Genomic DNA, 17,236 nt, shown 5'->3' with positions numbered 1-17,236 from the left:
AAAACTGAGGAAGGTTTCACAGTGTTTTCTTGTGGCAAAAGGCTACTTGATGCTTTTGATCCTACTGGTTGTATATGAGTATCTCCTGTAAAGTTTACAGAGGGAGGTGGTGTCCAGGAGCTATTAGATAGTGAGTAAGAGGTTGGATAACTTTACGTAAGGATGTTCTTTAACGTGGCCATAAACCTTTCTAGCCATTCTGGCAACTTGGCCATGAAAGTAGCACATAAACCAGCCTTGAATATGTACAGCATCTGGACCATAAGCTGTATGTAGCACTGAGAAACAGGAATGCAGATGACAGACTCATGTACTTGAGCACAAAGTTTCATCCACACATTTGTAAAGTGAGCGGAAAGAATTTATTTTACTTAGCGCAGTCTTCCAGTGAAATAAGCTCATACTAATTTAGAGGTGAGTGGACATAAAAATTGATGCTGTCCTCGTTACACCCTTAGTGCCCATGGGAGCCCTGAATTATGGAGTTATAATGAAGATAATTAGAATAAGCTCTATTTTAGCTGAAGGCAAAAGGCCTTAAATCCGAAGGAGTATGTTCTAGTAACCTTGAAATTGGGGTGAGGATTATAGACTGCCTACTGGCATAACAAATATCTAAACTCATTGTTTAAAAAAGTAAGAGACGAAAATCACCATGGGGGTCAGTGTTCTACCAGGCCTAGGCTTGCTTTTGGTGGGCAAGATGTGCTTGCTATTCCTTGACTTCCACTTCTGCCAGCAGCATTTTTGATGATTGCAGTGTGGGCTGGGGTTCATTCTCCTGCATGATTCCTTGAAATAATATCTCAGTCTCTTTCTTGATGTATGGGTGGATGAGGAACTGATGTGACTGTGACTCTGAATGAATTTCCAGTAAAGATTTTTCCTACCCTTTGACTCTGAATGTTCTTGTGTAGCAAGCCTTTGCATTTGAAAGGCTGTTGCTATGCAAAACCCATTCCGAGTGTCTCTTTCTCTTCCAGGAGGGTTTGGGTTTTTTTTAAATTACTGAAGCAAATCAGCTCTGAGCAGCATAAGACTGACTGTATTAGGGAATGTATGTTATTTAATTCTTTAAAAAGTGTACAAGTGTTTGATTTTCTCTGCATTCGTTGCCTCAGACTTTTGCCTTAAGGAGTAGCTTTTCTCATGTGAGATCTTAGGTACCTACTGTCCATTCTTTCCCCTCACGTATTATATTTTGTAGGTATGCCTAAAATGCAGTTATTTTCATTTGTGCCCTATGAAACATAGAATGACAGAATACCAGGTTGGAAGGGACCTCCAGGATCATCTGGTCCAACCTTTCTTGGCCAAGCAGAGATGAAACCCATGTGTTGACTGAGTTGACTTCCATGATGTGGTCATTTCCTTCCCAGGAACAAGACTTCAAACAGACCTTCTTTCTCTCTGATGTCCAACTCTAGTCATGCAACAATGGCTTTTGATTATTCCTGAGCCAAGCTGGATGCTGACGGGTGAAATCATTTGTGGCATGTTATCAACTACTTCAGTTCACTTCTGCTAAATAATGAAATCCAGTAATAAATTGAACACACAAGCAAAATCTCTTAAACATGCTCTGGGGGGCTCTACCTATTTTATTTCTTCTCTCATGATATTCCTTTTCTCTATGTGTGAGCTGCTGCCAACACCAGCATTTGAAATCAGCCAACCAAAGAAACTCAGAAATACTGCAGTGTGTCTGATAAAGAAAATGTGTGAAGCTGATCACAGTGTTCTTGACTCTATTTTTTCTGACTTATTAACTTGGAGGTGGAACTGGAATTCCTGCGGGATTGATGCATAGTGAATTCTGGCTGTATACTGGGGCAAGATAAGTAATTTCCAAAATCTGAAAAATTGTTGTACTTTTTCTGCTATTCTTCTTTCTGTCTTTTTCATTCCTTTTTGATGATTATTTTATTTCCTTTTTTTGTATTTTTTTTTTAATTTTAGCAAAATTTGCATCTCCATCTTGTTGGAGGTAGTTTTATTTTGGATAGTTCAAAATCTTAAAGGAGACAAGGTTTATCTCTCACAGATGAAGAACAAAATCAGCATCGCATGGGAAAGCATAATCTGTAATGCAGCCTGTCACGGCATGAGCTCTTTGGCACAACATATGGCAACAGAATTACGTTTGTACTACCCAACTGCGGGATATAATTTATCCAGTCCAAGGGACTGTGGTGACAGGCAATAGATTTGCTAGCGCATGTTCAGCATGCTAAAATGCAAGGCTGTCCCTTTTTCTCTGAAATGTAGAGCTCTGTGGCACTGCAGAGCAATTCCGACTATTCCTGGCAAATCCTTGTTCTCCCCTTATGATGTCACTTATATAGTGACACCCTGTGATAGTAATAAAAAGGGATGTGGTAATGTAACTGTTGGAGAAGAATGAAAGAAGAGTGATAAACTGCAACTTTTACAGTGTGCACTGTCAGCTAAAGGATGAAACAATTTTAGGCTTGAGCATCCAAGGACATGGAAAGTGCTTGGAGATTTATGCGACACCACCACTCCAGGTCATTTTATGGTATCATTGTTTTTTCAAATACCTGAAATTAAAACAGTGTAGTACAGCATTACTTCAATAATTCTGCTCACTGGTGAATTGTGATTTTTATTTGGAAAGTAAGCTATCATCACTGAACATGACCAATAGATTTTTATGGTTGGGTTCTGGTATTTTTAAGATTATTTACTTGCCTTTTCACTTTTTGCCTATTCTAGAGGTTTAAATATGCAGACTATATTGACCTTCAGTATGTCTATTAAAACTAAACAGAGTTGACATCTTATTTCTTGTCAGTGAAACAAAATTCTGAGGTGCAGTTTCTCTGGAAAGTCATAAACTATCCATAAATGTGTCTCAGAAACATTGGGAAAGATCTTTAAAAATTCTTAAATGTAGGTTTGATGTCGTAGATCTAGTACAGAATGTCTAATAATAATCAGTCATCAGCTAAAAACCAAATGTGCTTTTTGCCTTGGCAGTATCACAGTCTTTTCTATAAGCTTGGAAGATTTAATTTGAAACAATTGTACTTGGTGTTGTTTGATCAGTGTATAGAATACTTCAATGCTGTAAAAACCATGGCTGGTTCTGTTAGTATATAGGGGGCTTGCTAGTTTTTCTGACGTTGTGTTTTTCATGCTTGGGAAGAGTGTTGGTCAGCCTTTTGATGAGATGGGTATTAGTAGATTTTACTGACATTGGATCTCGACTAGAATTCTGTTGGTGGCCAGTTGAGCCCTCTCTGCTGAATAATGATTTTAGTGTTAATATGACCCATAAGTACAGTTTAATTGAGAAGGGGAATAATACGGAGCAATTGTCAATTGTGTGTTGGGGTGGAAGGGAAGGATGATAACAGAGGAGCTGATAAAGCATTCAGAAAACATAGGTGTGAGCAGCATGTAGTGCCTTGCTGCAGGCAGTGTTCTGTTCTGAATTGGGAAGAGGAGATGGAGATGGGTGTTGCTGGGGCTACTCTGAGGCTCAGAGACAGCAAGTTCAGGCAATGGAGCAGGAGGGTTTCATCTGCACACTGGGCTTCTTGCAAAATGCCCAGCTTAGTATTGACCTTCACCCTTAGTTCAGTATTGAATCAGTACTTCTGGGTTTTTAAGACAAAAATAACAACAAAAAAAGGTCAATTTTTTTTTTCTTTATCTTCTTGAAGATGTGTTTGCAAGGAGGAATTGGGTTAGTCCAGAGGAAGAGCCCTGTGACATACTTTAATTTAAGACAGGGAATTGAGAATTGCTGTCCTGCTTGAGATAATATAAGCACAAAGAATCTGAGTTTGGAAATGAGATTTATTTTTTTAGAGAGGAAGCTTTTACTTCTTATTGGAGATGAACATTCTGTAGCAGTATTTCTGATTTACTACAGAGTGATTTTCTTTTTATGGCAGTCATCATGTGGAATGTCTTAAGTCTTTTTTAAGCAGCACATACTGTGGGTTTTCTTAATCCTTGATTTTGAGATATCTTAACAATATAGAAATATTGTTGCCTTGTCAGTCAATACCAAACTCGATTGTCTAATAGTCTTGATTATCTGATGCTCAGCTTCAGGACAGACAGTATATTTTGAGAGGACAAAAAAGTTGCTAACAGTTGAAGATGGGTATTTCCATTTCTTAGGTCACTAGCGATGCCAGTGCCAAGCAGGTTGGCAAGCATGTTCAGAGGGCTTTTAAACTTTTTTTTCTGCAGTGATGTGAGTGATAGTAGTTCAATAGTGATTTCTTAGCTGGAGTTTGAAGTTAAGAGATTTCCAAGTGATCCTCTGTACCTACTCTGGGGTTTTATTTTCTAATTTCTGTTACTATTAGATCCATTCATTCTAGTGTGGCCAGAGTTAATAGTGAATTACGGTGAAGCAATTACCTAGAGAATAAGTACTTATAGTTGGTAGGTTATAAGTGGGAATAATGAGGGATAGACGAGAGCAATTCTGGCAGTGCTTATGGGTGTCAACCTGTTAGCAGAATATAATAGTTTCAGGACACTTGGGAAACATTCAGGCTGCCATACGGCTGCTTCAAATGGGAAATGCAGAAAAAAGTCTGTACTTCCTAGCAGTCGCTCATTCTGAGTCAGTTTGCATTCAGTCTTACCCACTGGATGGCTAGAATCTGTGTGTTAATAAATCATTTTCCTAAATTAATGTATCCTAGTGTTAAAAGCTTGGCTTCAGGACAGTCTCAATGGTATCTCTACTCTGACAGTGCTAAGTTGCTTAGCATATCTCACACTTAGTTTTAATGGGATTCATGAAGTAAATGTTCATTATTTCAGCTGAGCTAGAATACGTTAAATGTGTCCCTTGGTGTTTACTGTTACCCTTGCACTTCAGGTGCAACACCTTAGTAATTCAGAAGTTTCACCAGGATGTGAATCCTGATAGGCAAAAGATGAAGGTGTTACAAATTTATGTGCCTTATGGGGTACCTGCTACCCGCCAGGAAGGGGTTTTTACCCTGATGCCTTCCTCTTGTATAGGGTTGGTCACTGGACCCAAGGGAAGTGGGAAGAACAGTGATGCCACTTTGGCTACAGAATCTCCTCATTTTCCCAGACATCCTTTTTGGCCAACAAAACCAGAGTTGGGTCATCTCACAGTAGCAAGGGATTTTGGCTCTCCGATAGTCATGTGCCTAAGGGATTACCAGGTACAGCAGATGTATTTTCATAGCTTTTTGATTACAGCACTTGCTTGGTCAGGGTCAGCCTAGTCTGTAGTACTGGATCCCTCTTTGGTGAGTTCTTTTTATCCAGGTCTTACTGTGCTAAATACACAGACCTGTAACTCTCTCCCTACATGAATAGCTGGATAATCACCCTCTGTCTGGTCTCCCTCCTTCTCCCTCTCCTTCCTTCAGTAAAACCAACCAACCAACTAGTTTTCTGTCTCTGTCCCTCCCATTGAAATGGTAGAACCTTTTTTGTGGTGTTCTTTTTTTTCCCTGCAGTGTATGTATAGTCCTGTTTCCAACATGTCGGATGTGAGTGTGATCAGAAGAACATGAGCCATTTCAGAAAATTCCCAGATGGCTTGGCTGTGTTCAGAGGTTTGTGCTTTCCACAGTGTTTGGGTTAAGAGGTCATGATTTCCATCAGTGTATACTTCAGACACCTGAATGTGAGGATGTGTGTGTGTGTTTGCATGTGCACACACATGTGTGGGGCGGTAGCATGTGTTTTGTCTTGTTAAAAAAAAAAGGCAATATACAGTATTCACTTAGTTGTTCAATAGCCACCAATTCACGTAAGGTTGCATTCAAGGACAACAGTCTTCCTGGTTTGGTGTTTTTTTTAATCTAAATCCAGTATTTAAATAAAATGCTACAATCTCATCTTTAATCAGGGAGGCACATGAGCAACATACAGGACTACAGAGGGTACTATTCTGAACTTTGACTTAGCTGATCTGCAAGAAACGATTCCATTCTCCATGCACTTACTAGAATACCAAGTGCTGTTCCATGTTTCAGTGTAGGATCCATCATTGAGGCAGCATCCTGCCTGCAGCTGGCTCATGTTCAGCCGGTGTGGACATTGCATAAAAGAAGCTTGCATGAGCTTGCAATATGCAATACAGAGATACCTGAAAAGCCAGCGTGATATAAAAAGAAGAGAGACCAGAAGAATTGAAAGTGTTTGGTGTATTTGGAAACCAGGCCACTCTTGTTTCAATTTCTGTCTGTAGATTGAATTTAGATATTCATATATGAAAATTGGGAAGCATTTATATCTTCTAAGCCTGCACTGTGAGATGAAAGGTTCTCCTTTAAAGAACTATTTTCCCTGTCCTGCTGCTTTTAAATAAAAGCAACTCTTTTCAGTTTATTGGCTTTTTTCCCCTTGGTTTCCTGTAACAGATGATACCCCCTTCACACTAACTACCTGTATAATACCTGTTTGTGGTGAAAGATAGCAGTCTCAGGGGATGCACATCAATCATGTGAGACAGAGATGGGATCCTGTTATGACACACAGCTGTCAGAACATACGCTCTATACATATTAAAATGAAGTCAGCTGCAAAGTGCTGTATGTACATGCATTACCCCAGAATTAATATTGGTACCCAGCAATATCTGCCTAATCACACTGCACCCTACCACTTCACTGCATGTTATTGCTTTGTGTTGAGGTCTTCTTTCTGTGTTGTTAATTCAAGCTAAAACAACAAATAGGCTTAAAATTGATCATTGCTGCTCTGGAAACAGTTGTTTAACTCCTTCAAAGTCTGTTTACATTTGACATTTCTTGAGCAGAGTCCTTTAGAGATAGATATCTTTTTGTAGATCTTCAAACTGAAACTCAAGGCAAATTCAAAAGACTGCAGCTCTTATCAGGGAACTTTGAAAACAGGATTACTCTGCTTTGGTCTGAAGTTATAGTCCTGCATTTTTGAACACTTCTAGGTGACTTTATGGTTTTAGATCAATAAGAGCTGTATGACTGAATCTGTGCATGCTTGTTTTGAAATGGTGCAGGCTTCAACCTATTGCTTCTGCCTCACTGTAGTGAACCATGCAGAGCAGGGCATTGAGATCTGTTGGTTTTTTCATAGTCTCAAAATTTTAAAGCAGTTCAAGTGTTCCTGGATTATACTGTCTGCAGGCAACATCTCCATTTGGGATGAATGTGGTCATGAATTTCTTCTGGAGATGTATTCTGTGGTTGAACCTGGAAGGCATGTCATGGGGCTTGTCCAGTTTTAATTGGAGCACTCTGGAGTTCAGCCACGTCTTGTTGCACTAGAATGGAAAATAAGCATTTATTCTCTTACTGCTTTTTCTGAAACTGCTGCTGCTTGGTTTCCAATGAGGGAGTTAGAGAAAATGCTAAGTAAATACAGACTTCATGGGACTTTCAAGAGCCTTGTAAAGAGCGCATTTGCCTACTAACTGTTAACTTTTCAGGTGCATCTCAGCCATAAATAACTTGGGAACTACAGTAGAACTCCTTGTTTATGGTTTACTCTGCCACTAACAACTAAAATATTGGCCATTTACTTGGACTGCAATGTTCTTGCTGTCTTGCTGTCCTTCCACAAAGATGGCAGTGGTCCAGCTGAACTCATTTGCTGGAACTGTCTTTCCTAAAAAGTGCTCCAGATTCTGTACTGGTGCGGGTCACTGGGAGCTACTTGTCTTGAACCAAGCTACTTTCCCTTGCTCTAAAAACCCAGTCTGGCTCTATTGAAGGAATGTGACCTCAAAGTGTGCATTGACACCAGGGCACATGCAAGGGAGAAATGCTGGCTCTGGAGCAGATCTTAAAGTCCAAACTGTGATTCCATTCCTTTGTATAACCAACCTTCCCCCTGCCTTACAGATGATTCCAGAATTTTAGATATCAGTTGTCAATGAAAGACTGTAAACATGTTTAAACAGATGTCAGTGAAAACAAAGCATTTTTAAAGTGAAAAAAATGAGAACAAATACAAGCCACATATATCACTGTTACTATCACAGATTTACCTTGATACTTTTACTATCAGGATTTTACTGAATACTGTCTATTTTCTCTCAGATCAATGGGTTTACTGATTTACACCTCTGGAACAGACTTTTGATTACAGCTTTCCCAATACTGTGAATATGTGTTTGTTTCAGTAAGGACACGGGTGTGTGTAAAGCAGTGCTCTCTAAACCATCTTTATTTGTTGTGTCCAAGAAGACAAACAACTCTTGGGATACTGGGAGTGTCCCTTAACAAGGTTCAGTATATTCCAGCTTGCATTGCTAAGCCTCTCTTGTAGCTGTCCTTGGGTTGCCAGTCCTTCAGAGCTCCAGAGCCCAGAAGCTCTTTATTACATTGAAAATATAGGTGGGCAAAATGTAATTTAATATTTTTTTATGAAAGTATTCAGACAGCTAATATTGCAAAAGTGCAAACACGGGCAGGGAAAGGGGAGAGCAGATGAAAGAATTGTAAATAGGCTACTCAGTAACTGTTAATTAGAGCAAAAATATTAATTAAGTATTAAGACAGCATAGTGTAAATTAGAATCTTTTACATATTTCTGTGTAGGGAATTTTGTGCATTGAAGACTTTGTAATAGTCAAAATCTCAATAGATTTTTTTAACGTTTATTAGAACTTGCAATCCATGGTGGCCAATATCTGGGATAGCTTGATTTTAATAGAATGAGATCTGGATTGAATTTCATGCCATTGTCTGTTTCATAAAAGATTATACTAGAAGCATTCTTTTTAGTATTTTTCCGAATTGTTGTAAAAAGGAAACAGTAAAAAACCCCATTACTTTCAAGCAGAAGAAAACAAATGTTTTGCCTACAGCAAAAAACGTCATGAGGGTGCTTGTTAAACTATTTGCAGCATCTATAAACAATCAAAATACACTACAGCTTTCCACACAGTTTTATTCTGGTCATATATTAAAGAAAAATCACTCCAAGAATAAGCTAAAATATAGGACAGATTTGTCAACATCTTTATGCAAATGCAGGGATACACCACCTCTAAAACAGCTTTCAGAAGTGCTTGGTCAAGGGAAAAAGTGTTCCTTAACCCTTTTCTGTTTTCTGCAGGTGTGTGTGCTCGTATTGGTTTATCCGGCACTACTAACCCCTGAAGAACTGTATATTTTAATATATCTTATTTGAGATATATTAAGAGATATACTTTGAGATGATGTTGTTTGCTACCTGCTGTAAAGAAATCTGCTACAAGTATTTTGTACGCACATCGTACACAGAATTGGCCTCAAAGCAAGTCCTTATGTTTGTCAATGTACGCATACAGTTTGACTTTGTGGAAGCCTGCTCTGCTTGATGGGAAATACAGTGTCATGTGTTCAGACAAAGAGGACAACCACAGAGAAAAGAGCAGTTGCTCTCTATTTGTGCAAAGCTATGCTTGTTATTTGCCCTCAGTTCCTTCCATCTACCTTGGCCTGAGAGATGGGCTGAACGCTGCCTGCAGGCAGGGTATGGTCTCACTTTGTGGATAGTGTAAAAACTTTGCCCGGCCTTCCCTGCTGCACAGCAATGTGCCTTCTCCTCACCTTTGGGGACAAGCTGTGTTTTACACCCTGCTGTGCCCATTGACAGAGGTGATACAAGAATGTGGAAAACCTTCACTGTGTTTAAAAGGGATATATGAAATACAGCTTTGACAATCTGCTTTGCCTGAGTGAGAAATTGTTTAGTTCATTTATATGTTTGATTTCAGAGGGAGGGAATATTGTTGTTTAAAGGTGTTGATCCACTTCACTTGTTAGTAGCATTAACAGGGTACACTGCCTGCTTCTGAAGGCCATCCTGAGTAGATTCACCCATGCTCTCCCCCAAGGAGCCGGCAAGGAGGGAGTGCAGGAAGGCAGTCTGTCTTCTCCTGTGATAATGCCTTGGCAAAAAGATGCTGGGAGGAGAGATGCACAGTGTGTTAGAAGGAAGGGAGGTTTTCTTCCCTGGCAGGGAGCTTCTCTGGGAAGGCAGGTACTGCTGTTAAAGCACTTGCCTCCTTTCACTGTGCTAGCAAGGGCTTCAGGTGAAATAAGGGGCATCATCTGGGACTCCAGGGCAGCAGAAAAGGATATATTCTGCGTATGAAGGTTTTCTAACATCTTGTTGGTTGGTATAGTTTCTGTTCAAGCCCTTCAGCCTGGATTTTGCTCATTACTAGGGGTTTTTTTTTCTTTGCTTTTTTGTTTCTCTTTCCAAAACCTTGCCACTTTCACCTGCCCAGGTCAGATTTGAAGCTGAGCTGCAGCATCTCCGGTTTCCATGGTATATTGCTGCTTTCCAAAACTTGGTATAAAACTGCAGGACTGTCTGTCCCATTTGAAAAATGTGTCTGCTGCGCTATCTGTCGAATCCTTTCTACAGTATTTTCTCCTGTAGAAAATCATTATTTCTTCAAATGACATTGAGGGAATGTTGGGTCTGACAGTGCCAAGTACATGGCCCTGCCTCATTGTTCAAAAGCACCTTGAGAAAAGAAATTGATCAAGGGCAAAGAGAAAAAGTGAAAAAAGGTCTTTTTTATATTTCTGGGAAGCCTGCCTTCATCTTCCCCTCCTCTGTGCTCATTTTAGGACGGCTCTGGGCCTTCCCTGCGCAATCTGAAACAAAACTATTGTTCTTGGAAATGATAAATATACCTCTTTCATCTCGAGTGAGGACTGGAAAATTGTAATGCACAATATAAGCTATAAAATATTAATTCACAAGAAACAAGCAGTGTGTTCCCCTGTGAGATTGAGAGATTACCATTGGGCTGAAAATCTTGCAGGATAACCAAGGCTTATTTGGGAAGGAAAAGTACTTTCAGAAGGCACATTCTATTTGCTGTCTCAACTCTTCATATGGTGGATACTTGGAAATGCATTTAGTTTTATGGATGAAGTTTATTGATTAGTGAAGAGTTGCCACTAAGGCCTGGAGAACACATCATTCAAAAATGTTGCTACAGGCTTTCTCCTTCAATGTGTTGGTTGGATAACAAGCAAAAACTGTTAGAAAAATTCCAGATAATGGTACTCGACACTAATGAGAAGCCTTATTCAGGAAAAAAAAGTGGGTAGAAATCAGTCATTAATGGCTGTTATGTTTAACAGATAGCAAGATCATCTCCAGGCTCCAAAATCTTGTGTTCTTCTGGAGCACACGAAACTGCAGCACAGAGAACATTGCTTTGTTCAGTGTCTACTGGCAAATATATCAGAGAATCCCAAACAGATTGCTGAATCCGGGGCTTTTCTTGAAAATGTGGGACAGACTCAGCTGATGGAAGTGTTTCTGCAGGTTGTCTGCAATGTCTCGGAAAAGTTGAGGCTGTTGAACAGGTAAATAACGAATTACCTTTTTTGTTCCCTGGCAAGTTAAAAAGAAAAAAAAAATCTTGGAAGGTTGTTACCAAACTGATTTTGCTTTTAAAATGCATTTATTATTAGGGCTTATTAAAAACAGTGGTGGAGTTGGACAGAAAAGGATGATTTGGATAAGATGTAGTAAGAACATAATTTGAAAAGATTAAAATGAAATGTTTTGTCATTTTTGGAAGAGAGATTGCATTAGCATTCCAGTGTGAACACTTAGATTGTTTGATGTAAATGATGTATCCCAGAATAAGGTTTTGATTCCAATTTGCGGTGTGGCTGGTAGTGGCTAGGCCCATAGTTTAGCCAATATTAGGTCTTCTGCAGGTTATTTCTGTCAAGAAGCAAAACTAATGATAATGCTGTTAATTTAAAAAGAAACACAGGAATAAATGTAGGAATCCATGTGGCCTTCTCCAGAACTGGCAACCATACATCTGTATGCTTACTCAGCCCTATTCAGTCTAATATACAGGCAATAAATCCAGTCCTGCTGTGGATAAGATATTTTGGATGTTTTTCTAAAAGGAGTTTAATTTCCTCCAACCTTGCCAAACACGTTACATTCTCTCAGTATTAACTTTCCTGTATATTTAAGGAAAGAGGTGTGTTTGGCTTGATTCATTACAGTGTAGCTTTACAGTGGTAAAATTCAGTTGTGTTGGGTGTACAGTGAAGTGAAACAAATGCTGCAAATATGCTTAGGTATATTGATCAAAAAGGATGAAAGTCAGAGAAGCACAAGGATTTTGGAAAGTAATTATAAATATTCCAAAACAGAAGCCTTGGATGCTGAAGCTTCTCAGTGAACTTCAATACTAACCTCGCTCTTACTTTTGACATGTTTCATCTTTTTTGCTCAGCCTCTTGCATCTGAATAATGAAATAGTGACTCTGACACTGAAGCGCTGATTTACTCTTCTCAACATTTCACACATTTTCCTCAGTTTTGCATCTGTTTTCTTGCTGGCAGCAACCTCTTCCATCAAAACTGTCAGTGTTTTTTAAAGCCATGACTTCAAGAAAAAACTAGGGGAAAAAAATCTGCAGAACCTCTGAAGTGAATTTCTTTACTTCAGAAGCACTTCATCTGATAGTTTTCTATCAAGAAGATATATAGTAGAGGTAGTTGAAAAAGAAAAATGGCAATTTGGGAGATCACTAGCTAACGTTACGTGCTGCCTGCTCTCAGCAAGGTGTCAGTGTTGCCAGGTACAAAGCTTTTGGGATGAAACTATTATGCTGTTTATGTTACAAGAGGACAAAAAGTGGGGAAGGGTTAGGGCTAAATTTCCATTTCTAAAATGTGCCTGTCAGGAAGCTGATGCAGGAGAGAACCGAGTGCTCTAAAAGATGTGCTTAGTTCTCCCTTGGATACAATAATATGCTGTGCTATGCTAAAAGCTTATTATTCCTTTGATTACTGTAAAGAACATATTTTAAGTCGATGTTCTCAACACAAACTGTAGCTGGGACACAGAACACCCATGCTGATTAACCAACAAGAGCATACCTGCAACTGGTGAACTGTGCAAAAACTTCCATTTCCTCAGCTCTGTGCAACTTTTTTTAGCTCTCTTAACCTGTGAGAGACTGCCAGACGGAAAGAAGAAACAGGAAGGATATTTGGGGAAGTTGTAACAGCTGTGAAGATCAGAGAGAATTTATGAAATATATATAATTTGAATTTTATAACCTATAAATCCTTAATGATAATATTGTTCTATGCTGCTCAGTTTAATAATCTACTATAAATTTTACAGTTCATTACAATAGAACCTAATTATACTATTCTCACATTTGTCATCAAGTAGGAGATGTGGGAAATGAAAGCAGGCAGACCCGTTAGTGGCATAAATTTAGAATAGATAAGTTTAAACAAGAAACTTTCAAGGTGTCGGAGTGCACCTCGGTGGGTGTTCTTTTCAATTTCAGTACATTTCTTACTGTCTCTAAGCGAGGAGAACTTTAAAAGAAGTATAAAATAGAACTCCAAAAATAGATTCCAAATACTTCAATTCAGGAAGTAATAATACTAATAATTTTCTTGCTTGCTTGCTATTGATAGCAAAAGAAGATACCAAATAATTCTTTGGGAAGAGAGAAACAGGGTGATTAGAGCTGATGTGGAGAAGTGGCTATGAAAACTGGAAATACATTTATCCAGAGAACCAGGTTCATAAATCAGAATGTCAGGCAAATATTAGGGAACTGGTTCACAACCATTCATTTGCAAACTGTATTAAAAAGTTTTGACTTGTGATGAGACATCACATTCTTCAGTTCTCTAGTATTTTCAGATCACAGATGATGACAGCTGTTGTAACAGAAAATGAGTAAGTAAATTGCCTGGAAATGTCATTAGAGTGTCCAGCCTGAAATGGCAGGAGAGGTGAGTGGCATTTTTTAGAATGTCCATTTTCATTACTGTTATAACTTTGCTGTAGCTGAGGCTGGTCCTAATCATATTGTGTCCTCGTCATCATTTCAAAGTTGCGCAGAAAAGGTTCACAAGTCACATATTCTTACATACATATTGGTGTGGATATGTAACATTTTCTCATTCTGTACTATTAGATTGTGCTTATTTCATTTTCAGCTTGCAGCTTAGAGTTGGAAATTTGTTTTTTTATGACCTCGGAGATTCTAAATTAATCAGTTTCTCGTGGTAAGGTAGGTTGTCAAGTGCACCTTGAATATATATTGATAAATTTGATAGACATTTCTTTCTGTTCTCATAATCAAGAAGTGAATTTCCCTCACCTAGAAATTACATCCTTCCTAAAGAAACTAGAGACAATTGGAGATAAAAACATACTTTTTGAAATGTGAGACATTGTAACTGGCAAATTATTGTTGAGATTCACGTTGAAAAAGAAGACTCATCTTAAAAAAAGCTTCCAAATTAGTACTGAAACCTAACGCATAGAAGAGCTATTGCAAACTGTGCCCACAAAATCTCCTGCTGCTATTATGCTTCAAGAGGCAGAAAATGGAGAAGAATTAACTTCAGAGAATAACACAAACTTTTCTGGAAGGAAAAGGAAGGAGATTCTTAGTTCTTTTAAGTGTGAACTTCACTCAGCTGTTTGAGGGCAGAGTTAGTCATGTTATTTCAAATCTATATTCACATGCACCGTTTTGCTACTTAATTTTTTCCTGAAATGGCTGAGATGGATAAGATAATGTTACTAATAAGATCATGTTTTGAGCCAACCTTACAGACCACACGGAATTCTGCACAGAAAACTACAGCAATGTAAAACCAACATCATTACTCTGTGTAACCTCGCTGCCACTGCAGAGGTTTTCTTTTGTTCAAAACTGGGCTGGTTTATCTTATTCTAAATGTCTGTGCTGTACACAGCCTTTCACACATTCAGTGTGAAGGTGAAAACCAGGATCTCACAAATGATCCTGCCGTGCCTCTGCCCAAAGAACAGGGAGATCTATAATGGAGGCAACCAGCACAGGGTTAGAGAAAAATCCTAAAATGTCAGAGAGACATTTCCACTGACAGGTAAATTTTCCGTTGCAGCTTTTGGAACCCCTTTGCTTCCAAGGAGCACCAAGCTATGGGGTTGCTGTAGCCCATCCAGTCTGTATTTTACCCTCTTGCCACGGTATTCCTTAACTGTGAACAAATACTGGGTGGCCACTGAAGTTAATTTTAGCAAATCCACGGAAGGTGAAAAACCCTGTGTGTTCCATGCTTTCTATATCATGTGTTGTAAAGAATCTCCAGAGTTAGAAATGCATTCGTTATACTTTTTAGAAATGAGATCTTTTGGACTGTTTAGCTGTTATCAGCTTTCGTGCCAGCAAATTTTTTCCCCTTGGTGATTTTAATAGTCATAAAATTAACATTAATGACTCCATACCCACTGAATTTCTATTACTGTTTGGATTCATTACATCTATAACATATTCAGCTCCTCAGTCATTTTTTCAATCTCATTGGTATGGTGTAACATTTTTCCAGTAAATTGAATAGCTAGCTAATCTCTCTTTGATCATTTTATAGTAAACTGTGAAGTTTATTTGCAGAAAGCAGATTGTTAACTGTGAAAACCCTTAAATTATTTTATCTCTGAGAAACTATTTTTAATGCTGATTTAGTTGTCAAGTCTATTTTTATATGATAGTTTTAAATAAACTTTTCAACAGGTTTCCAAGCATGCACCCCTGCCTCATGTACCTTTTGAACTAAAAATATGATGGTTGGTTTGTTTCCTGATGTTTTTCCTGGAGTACAGGAGATGCTGTATGTGCAGGAATAATGCCTCTCACTGGCTTCTTATTCCATTCTTGTTGCAAGGGCGTCTCCCTCACCCAGTTATGTTTGACCCTGGCAAACAATGGGGAAGGTGGAAAGAAAAAGCCATCTGAGGCAAAATGTGCACAGTGGTTCTTTGTATGTGGGTTTGAGAAAAGATGAGTGTACTGCAATGAAAGGCTGATGAGAAGAATATGCCACAAAGGTGCTGCAGAATGCTAAAGTGTGATTCTCTTTGTTAAAGAGACTACTTGGCTCAGCAAGAGTGAGCTTTGTATTCTTAAAGCTTCTAGTCAGGAAATTACCACTTTATTGCAAAGTTGGAAGAGGTTTTTTTTTCTCTTAAAAAGGAAAAGGTAGTGGAGGATGGAATAGGACTACATTTTATTGATAGTTTGCATTAACCAAACCTATCCATAATAACCATTTCAGTGCATCCAAGGCTGGGTGCAGGTTTTCCAGCTGTCTTGCTGTTGCAAAATATTGTTCCTCTGTGAATGCATTTCCTCCTCACATTTCCTTGTTCCGTTAAATCAACTTTGCTGCTTCTTTGTACATCTGTACAACAGCTCTTCAGACTGGGACAACTGACAGTTGGTACAAGCTAACCTTCAGCAAGTCTGTGTATAGGAAAGTGAAATGTACAGATCCATCTCTAGCATTTTGAATGTTTATTTACTATGAGTGATTACCCCAGTGCTGCTACCCTAATTTATAGACTGATAGGCTGTAGCTATACTAATAAATCAGAGGCATGGAACAGACTGTGTTCACACTATCAAGCTCACTGAACTTCCAGAACAGATTCAAAAAAGTCAGAATATCTCCTGGGAATAGTCCATGGTCTGAGCTAAATTCTGATATAAGATTTATTTGTAACTCTACCAGAACTATTTTAGCAATTTCATACTATAGGCAATTGAATTTCAGTCCCAGTAATTGTTTATTCCTTTGAGCTGTTAAATTTAATACTGTATGTGTAGCCCTTGGGTCTATGTGTGTGGAACCTTTCCTGTGGCAGCCATTCCCAGGAGTGAAGTGTCTTTATACATGAGTCCAACAACACAGCGGTTGCATGGATAGCAGATGCGATAAAAATGACTGAAACGCTACAGAAAGTTAAATAACTCTTACAGGTCCTGAAAATCTTGTTGATGGAACTCTAAAACAGTTTGAAATACTTTAGTGAATCCTACAGTTATAACTTAATAGGATTGTTTTAGAGACTGTAAAGGAACTAGTGCGTGTTCAGTGAGGGCAGGCTGGTTTGCTGTGGCAGGAATGTCTTTTGTCTTACTTCACAATTCCTTTACAATACAGAATCTTCGAGTACTCCTCACAGTGAAATGCACTGGGCAAGACTGTATGTAGGAAAAAGAACGAAAAATTAATACTAAGTGACTGGGAATATTTTGTTATTATTTCTCTGTGTGTTAAAAAAATGTTTTAATAACAGAAAAAATGGGATTTTAATATTTCCACTCAAAACTACATAACAAATATTCAGCAGTACTTCTGCCAGCAATGAAGGTGTTGTCATTCTTTGTTATAGTGTATCAGGATATCTTTTAAGCAATTTTCTGTGATGATC

General features: G+C 38.6%; 1 long non-coding RNA gene across 2 annotated transcripts in view; it reads left to right on the top strand.

Annotated features, from left to right (window-relative positions):
- The window catches only part of LOC133215625 (uncharacterized), a 40,187-nt gene extending 28,958 nt beyond the window's left edge, over nt 1-11,229 (top strand). The window contains exon 3 of one of the 2 annotated variants that reach the window (XR_009726438.1): nt 11,113-11,229. This is a non-coding gene — a long non-coding RNA (uncharacterized LOC133215625). Of the gene's footprint in view, nt 1-1,379; nt 1,646-11,112 lie in introns of those variants that run through there. The other variant, XR_009726437.1, reaches the window with a different exon arrangement.
- The last annotated feature ends 6,007 nt before the right edge of the window (nt 11,230-17,236 follow it).

This window comes from Neopsephotus bourkii, unplaced genomic scaffold, assembly GCF_033783945.1.
Source record: "Neopsephotus bourkii isolate Nb327-2 ecotype Australia unplaced genomic scaffold, CSIRO-AGI_Nbou_v1 NB_991, whole genome shotgun sequence".
In the NCBI taxonomy this organism is placed as follows: Eukaryota; Metazoa; Chordata; class Aves; order Psittaciformes; family Psittacidae; genus Neopsephotus; species Neopsephotus bourkii.
Note: the sequence above shows the minus strand (reverse complement) of the source record. Positions and strands in the feature narration are given on the sequence as shown.